Source organism: Gracilinanus agilis, chromosome 2 (assembly GCF_016433145.1).
Source record: "Gracilinanus agilis isolate LMUSP501 chromosome 2, AgileGrace, whole genome shotgun sequence".
Taxonomy (NCBI): Eukaryota; Metazoa; Chordata; class Mammalia; order Didelphimorphia; family Didelphidae; genus Gracilinanus; species Gracilinanus agilis.
The window spans coordinates 237,016,238-237,022,237 of NC_058131.1; the positions used below are offsets into that span (position 1 = coordinate 237,016,238).

Here is a 6,000-nt window from a genome sequence, read left to right on the forward strand (position 1 = left end):
TCTTTTATTTTTTTAAGCCCTTACTTTCCATGTTAGAATCAATACTACATTGGTTCCAAGGCAGAAGAGTGGTAAGGGCTAGGCAATGGGGGTAAAGTGACTTGCCCAGGGTCACACAGCTGGGAAGTGTCTGAGGCTAGATTTGAACCCAGAATCTCCTATCTCCAGGCCTGTCTCTCAATCCTTTGAGCCACCCAGCTGCTCCCACCTACCACCCTTTAATTATAGCATACCTCTCCCCACCCTCCACCTCCATTACTATATCCCACGGTCCATCTTGGTCAATGTTCCAATCTTCTGACCACTTCTTTCAGCCCTGCCTCCTTGCATTATCTCTCCCTCCTGCCCCACAAGCTCTGAGTCATCTCCCCCCACTCCCAGATTGTCAGAACCAGAGTTCCTGCAGATCAGCAGTTTCTCTCCAAATCCTCCACCCCTTCTCCAGGGAGGAAGGCTTGGTGGGGTCCTGTGCAGTCACATAGCGGTGGAGCTGGAAGGGGCCTCCTCTCTCCTTTCATCAGCACTCACACACTCCTCCCCTCTGGCCACTCTCCGCACTGGAGGTGCAAAGCGCAAGACATGTTTCCTCTTAAGCCCAGCCTTGGCAGTTCTCTTTGCCAAGAACAATAGCCCCCGACACCCAGAGGGAAGGTCGAGGCCAGATCAGACATGTGGGCATCTCCAGAAGGGAGGAGAGAAAGTTGCCTTCATGGCTTCTCCTGTGTTTACATGCTGAAAACACACAGATCCTCCCACTCCTCGTCTGCCCTGCCCCTGTTTCCCCTTTTCTCGCCTTCTCGTCAGAGTTTAGACTGAAGCTGGAATGTGTGCCTTGTTATCTCCCAACGACTCTAAAGCCCCCCCTGGCCTTCCCTCCCCCCGGAGTCTTTTCCTCATAACTCCCTCTCTCTCCACCTCCCAGCTGTGGGGCAGGAAAGCATCCCAGCGTGTGTGTGTGTGTGTGTGTGTGTGTGTGTGTGTGTGTGTGTGTGTGTGCTGGAGGANGTGTGTGTGTGTGTGTGTGTGTGTGTGTGTGTGTGTGTGTGTGTGTGTGTGTGTGCTGGAGGAGAGAGAACCTTTGCAGAGCAGGGGCCAGATGTTAGTGAGATGAGTTTGGCAATGCTGGGCCAATTCTGTTGGAAGTTTGTAACTTGGAAGGAAAGCATCAGAATGTTCTGTCTACTACAAGTTGTAGTTGGGGTATTTTGGACCCCGAAATCATCGGTCCCTTCCAGATGACCAGGCCAAAGAGCTGTTCTTGACGATGGATCAACAAGCAGCAGTGTGATATTAATAACAACGATAAAGCTGATGAGGATGATTCTCCTCCTCCTCCTCCTCCTCCTCCTCCTCTTCCTCCTCCTCCCTCCCCCAACACACACGAACACACACGCGCACACATGCACACCCCTCTCACCGTTCCACAAGCACTTTCTCAGCAGGCAGGGCTTTGGCAACTGTCCAGTTCTGGGAGCACAAGTTCGCCACCACTTTGGATGCCCCTGGAAGGTGCCAAAGACAGCTAATAGGGAGGGAAGCAAGCAGTGGCAGTAGTACAGCACCTTGGACAAGTCTCTTAAGCTCTCTGGGTCTCAGTTTCCTCCTCTGTTACATGAGGAAGTTGGGTTGCATGACCCGTAAGCTCCCTCCTATTCTAAATCTCAGCTTGTTAAGTGGGATTGTCCAGTGCTAGCCTCGCCTGACCTCTCCACAAGCAGGGGGAAATGCTAGGAGAAAGAGGTAGGCATCGAATGCTTTAGAAGGAGGGGAGCCCACACTGGAGATTTCAACACTGAACGAATAACAGATTATAGAGGGAAAACATATCCATCCAAGCCCAGCAGTCGGTAAAGCAAAGGGGTTAGGGATCTTCCCGTAAATACAACAGCACTGCTTGGCACTTGCAAAATTCAGCCCGAGGCATTTCAAAAGGTAACTTAGATGCCAGAAGTGAACTTCCAAACAGCCTTGTAACCAAGCAAAATCAGTCTGGGCAAAAGGTTTTCTGTCAGCCTCTTGAGTGTTTCAGCCCCCCCTAGTCGAAACCACCTTTCACCCAAGGTAACCATATGGCTCCACTCGACAAAAACCAGAGACAGAAGTTTATTGATTTGAGTTCGGATTGAGTTAAAATCCTATCTCTGACATTTAACTGCCTGGCCTCAGTGTCCCTCGCTGTAAAATGAGAAAGGTTGGACAAGAAGATTCGTGGCTCTAAACCTGTCATTCTAATATTAGGACCTAAATTCTCAGTCCTAGTGAGAATGGCTTCTCCTCCCCTTGGGAATCTGGGAGCAGCACGGGCCTTGCTCCTCTCTTAGGGGCTTCTTTCTGGTCCAGGATTTTGCTCAGGTAGATCTTTCTGGGAAGAGTCCTCAGAATCATTCATTTTAAAGAAGAAGATTCTGAGGCCCAAGGAGGCTAAGTGACTTGCTCAAAGTCACACAAGGCACTTCTCCTTGGATTCTTCTTACTTTAGACTAATTAGACACAAAGAAAGCAATCAAGAATGATGATTTCCCCTGGAGGGAGCATCATAAGCAAATGGAATTTTTTTGCCTCCTACCTTTAATATCACTCAGCAGACCCTGGAATAATAGCTCAAAGCTTTGGATTGTTGGACGGGGTATCCCCAAGTTCTGTCCCAATGAAGCAACATGGTATAGTCACAACAATCTTTGTAGATTTTGCACTCAAACCCTCTTTCTCATGCCTCCTATTTGTGGAACCTTGGCAAGTCACTTAAGCTCTCTGGGCCTCAGTTTCCTTATCTTTAAAATAAAGTCAAAACCGTCCAGATTGACCCTGAGGTCCCTTCTAGCTTCCGATCCATGGTTCTCTGATCCTGTAGTCCTCTCACCTGCACCCGTACCCATACAGGTAGTGTGGGCATTCACACTTACATGTCGTAACCCCAGGTCATCCCAAGCCATGAGCAGGTTCTCAGGAGAGCCACGACGACCGGGCATGCCGATCAGCCTCTCATCCAGGCTGCCAAATGCAAACATTGTCCTCACACATCCAGGGGGCCTCCTCCGGCCCCAAGGATTAAACACAAGCTGCTCTTGGCCTGGGTGGTCAGTGCAGGGGCAAGGGAGAAGGTAGAGGTGCTGCCATCCATCCCTACATTCAAAGGAATATCCACCATCCAAAGGTCTTGGTTCTGTGTCTCTCCCTCCAGCTAAGGAATGGGCTCTGCCAGATTTCCTAAATAGCTCTCCTCCCCTTCAGAACAGAACATGGCAGCTGCCTTGAGCAGGCTCAGACTTACCTGTGGCTGTCTGTCTTCCGCAGGCCGAAGTGGTCGCCTTAGTTTCCAGAGTAAGCCATGGCAGGAACACAAGTAGCTGTTGTCGCAGCAATGAGGAAAGTGGAAGTCAGGGACTGCTTACATAGGCTCTTCTTCCAAAGCCAGCCAGAGCAGTAGGGACCATAGAAAGATCCAAGCAGAGGCAGAGATCCAATGGTCCCTCTCTCTAGAGTTCCTGGCCTTGCCCTCTTTGCACAGACCTGCAAAATGAGGCTCCTTTTTTTGAGGCGAGCCAAGTCAATAGGGGAGCCCCGGTATTCTCCAAAAACTGTGGGAGCTGTTGGAGGCCAACCCTGGGCAAAGCCTGTGGCTGGGGGATCTGTCAGCTCTTCCTGGCGTCCTCAGCCACTTGCAAGTCAGGAGCAGAGCTCAGAAGATGCTTTGTGGAGACACCCAGCAACTCTACTGGGTCCTGAGATGGGAACTGTGGCTGGAAGGCTTCAGAAAGTTTTGGAGGAGTAGCTAATACTTCAGAGGCCGGGGAATGTGCCCCCTCTTGTGTCCAAGGAGAAGAGCTGCAGCCTTAAGCGAGGATGCACTTGGGAAGAATATGAAGGAACGAGCCTGGGATGGTTTGAAGACTGGAATTTAGATGTTCGGCTGAGCTGTAAGTAGCAACTGTTGCACGTGGGGCAAGAACAAAGTCAGTTGGGAGGGAGAGAGCTAGACCTTGGGAAGATAGTTTTAATAGGCTCATAGGTAGAGAAGGATCTTTCTGGGAAGAGTCTTCAGAATCATTCATTTTACAGAAGAAGAATCTGAGGCCCAAGGAGGCTAAGTGACTTGCTCAAAGTCACACAAGGCAATGTGAGAAGTGGGATTGTAACCCAAGTGCTCTGACTCCAGAACCCAAGCTCGTTCCACCGTACCACCATCGCTCACCTTGGGGCCAAAGGCATTGTGAGGTGTAGAAAGAAAGCCTCTTGACCCACTACCCTAGTGAAGGCAGAAAGATTGGATTCTTCAAAGCCCCAAGCAATGGGCAAGAGAGCAAAGGAGGGCCAAAATGAGGGGGAGCACACCTGGGGCAGGGATAACCAATCAAGAAGCACTATTCAGCCCAACCATTCTATAGACTAGAGCAATAAAACTGTGCATATCCTTTGACCCAGCAATACTACTATTAAGTCTATATCCCAAAGAGATCAAAGAAGAGGGAAAAGGACCTGTTTGTACAAAAATATTTATAGCAGTTTGTTTGTTATTGTTGTTGTTTTTGTGGTAGTGAAGAATTGGTAACCAAAGAGATGCCCATCAATCAGGGAATTGGTAAACAAGTTGTGATATTGTGTCTATCATATTCTAAACACTGTGCTGCTCACTAAGGACACAAAAGAGGAAGGAAAGAAGGAAGAAAGGAAGGAAGGAAGGAATTTGTACATCATTCCTTTCAGCACAATAGTATTCCATCTCCATCATATACCACAGTTTGTTCAACCATTCTCCAAATGATGAACATCCCTTTAGTTTCCAATTCTTTGCCACCACAAAAAGCACAGCTATAAATATTTTTGTACAAGCAGGTCCTTTCCCATTTTCTAAAGGATCATAGATTTAGACCTGGAAGGGATTTCAGAGGTCATCTAGTTCAACTCTCTGATTCTATAGTTGAGGAAATTGAGACTCAGGTAGGTGAAGGGACTTGTCCAAGGTCACACAGGTAATGTCAGAGGTAGGATTTGAATGCAGGTATTCATGTGAACTGCCTCTCTAAATATAATATCCCCACTGTTAATATCATAGACCCATGGAGATACAAAGGTATATTTGTAGAATCAATCCTAACACTTCATGGTCACATCCAAGAAACTTGGGCCATTTATTAAGCCAGTTCAACATTCTCCATGGCTCATCTTCCATTGATCAGATAAGCCCAAGAGATCCCTGTGACTTTCAGGTTTTTAACTTCTTTTTAGTGGTCTTACCATCAACCTCCATTTTACAGATATAAAAACTAAGGCAAGAGTATATCTTTTTGGCTTAGTACCAAATATAGGGCAATGTAGGAGAGAACAGAATAAGTCCATGGTAGGAGAAGTATCCAGGAGGGAGATAGGAGCTACCCTCTGCTACATTCTGTCTAGAAGGATGGAGCACAGTGTTCTCTTCTTCAGGACAGGGGATACTGATTAGAAGCAGTCTTCTGCTGGTCTCCTAGAGATTTCTTTTGACCCCTTGCTTACTTGAAATTCTTTGGCCTGGGTGTCCATGCTAGTGGGACTCAAGGGAAAGACTGAACTCCAAATTATAGAATGGAAGGGAGCTCAGAAGGCAGTTAGTCGAATGTCTTTATTTTATAGATGATGCCCAGAGAAAGGAGGAGACCTCATAGAACCATTGATCTAGAGTTGGAAGGGACCTCAGAGGCCACATAATCTGATGCCCTCATTTGACAGATGAAGAAACATCACAGAAGTAAAGTGATTTGTCCACAGGCAATTTTCTAATAACTATTAGATGATAGTCGGGGGCAACAGGTGGGGAATGCTGTGTTTGTATACTGACAGTGGGCACAACAAAGTTCAGATCCCACTATTGATAGAAAGTAAGAGTTTTTTTTAAAATAGTGGATTGATAGATTGTCTTTCCATATCTAAGAGGCCATGACAGGCAGCATAAATCAGGATATCAGTCTTTGTTCTTAGATCCAGCTGTTGACAGCCAAGAGAGTGGGAACAGTAAGATTAAAA

At 47.4% G+C, this 6,000-nt stretch overlaps 1 protein-coding gene across 1 annotated transcript in view; it reads right to left on the bottom strand.

Annotated features, from left to right (window-relative positions):
* SCARA5 (scavenger receptor class A member 5) overlaps positions 1-3,479 on the bottom strand; it is a 143,457-nt gene extending 139,978 nt beyond the window's left edge. The window contains exon 1 of the mRNA XM_044661036.1: positions 3,272-3,479. The gene's annotated coding sequence lies outside the window, so the exon portion shown is untranslated. The remainder of the gene's footprint in view (positions 1-3,271) is intronic.
* Positions 3,480-6,000: the final 2,521 nt, after the last annotated feature.